The sequence below is a fragment of the Dipodomys ordii genome, unplaced genomic scaffold (assembly GCF_000151885.1).
Source record: "Dipodomys ordii isolate 6190 unplaced genomic scaffold, Dord_2.0 Scaffold15659, whole genome shotgun sequence".
NCBI classification, from domain to species: Eukaryota; Metazoa; Chordata; class Mammalia; order Rodentia; family Heteromyidae; genus Dipodomys; species Dipodomys ordii.
The window spans coordinates 1-1,228 of NW_012282871.1; the positions used below are offsets into that span (position 1 = coordinate 1).

Here is a 1,228-nt window from a genome sequence, read left to right on the forward strand (position 1 = left end):
CCACTCCCCCCCACTCCCACCCCCACCCCCACCCCTACCCGCACCTCCACCTCTTCCTCCTCCTCCTCTTCCTCCTTCTTCTTTGTATTTTTTTGGTGCTTATCCTTGGGCTGAACTTGGACTAGGTACTGCCTCTGAGCTTTTTTTCCTCCCTTTATTTCCATTTATTTTATGCTAAATTCATTCCATGTCAAGAGCTTTGTTTCTTCAGTTTCTTCTAGGATACCATTTTCTTCTTTGCAACCTCCTCTTCCAGTTTAGGAACAATTTGATCCTTTTCAGTATGTGGCCAGGGGAGCTCATGTATGGGTTAATCCAACCATGAGCTTTGTAAGTTCGGCAGCACATCTTGATTGCTTTGTTCACCTGGATGTGTTCAGTGACCAGAGAGTTTACATCTACACCCTGCAGTTCACCATTACTATCTGCATTCTTAAGCATGTGGAGCATAAATGCAGCACTCTTTGTAGGCCACTGACTCTTGTGTCCAGCCCCACTTTTTGCCTGGGCACACCTGCCAGCTCCACCATGTAATGCCAGAACAGTACATGTTGCTTCTTTAAAGAGACGTCTTTCAAGCCGGGCGCCTGTAATCCTAGCTACTTACGAGTCTGAGATCTGAGGATCGCGGTTCAAAACCAGCCAGGGCAGGAAAGTCTATGAGACTCTTATCTCCAATAAACCACTAGAAAACCGGAAGTGGTGCTGTGGCTCAAGCGGTAGAGCGCTTACCTTGAGCTGAAGAGCACAGGGATAGCGCCCAAGCCCAGAGTTCAAGCCCCACGACAGACAAAAAAAAAAAAAAAAAAAAAGAGACATCTTTCATATACTTAGTATATTTTCAGATATGCATACCTTTGATGGCCTGGGCTGTTTTTCTGGTGTTCTTAAAGTGAACACAGGTTTGAACCTCTTGCCTTGGATAATTTTGTGGGGATTTCTTTGTCAAGAGAGTAGCAAACCAGGTTTAATGATAAGAGTGCTTGCCTAGCATGCATGGAGCCATGGGTTCTATTCATCTCAGTATTACATAAACAGAAAAAGCTGAAAGTGACACTGTGGCTCAAGTGTTAGAGTGCTAGCCTTGAGCAACAGAAGCTCAGGGACAGTGCCCAGGCCAAGTTCAAGCCCTAGAACTGGGAGAGAGAGGGAGGAGCAAAACCATTTTCACAGGTCAATTGAGGGCACTTAAAAAGAAGAGTCTCTGATTTTTTTTTTTTTTTGTTGT

The 1,228-nt window shown here is 45.0% G+C and overlaps 1 pseudogene; it reads right to left on the bottom strand.

Annotated features, from left to right (window-relative positions):
* Positions 1–190: 190 nt before the first annotated feature.
* Positions 191–998, bottom strand: LOC106002642 (annotated as a pseudogene).
* Between the last annotated feature and the right edge of the window lie 230 nt (positions 999–1,228).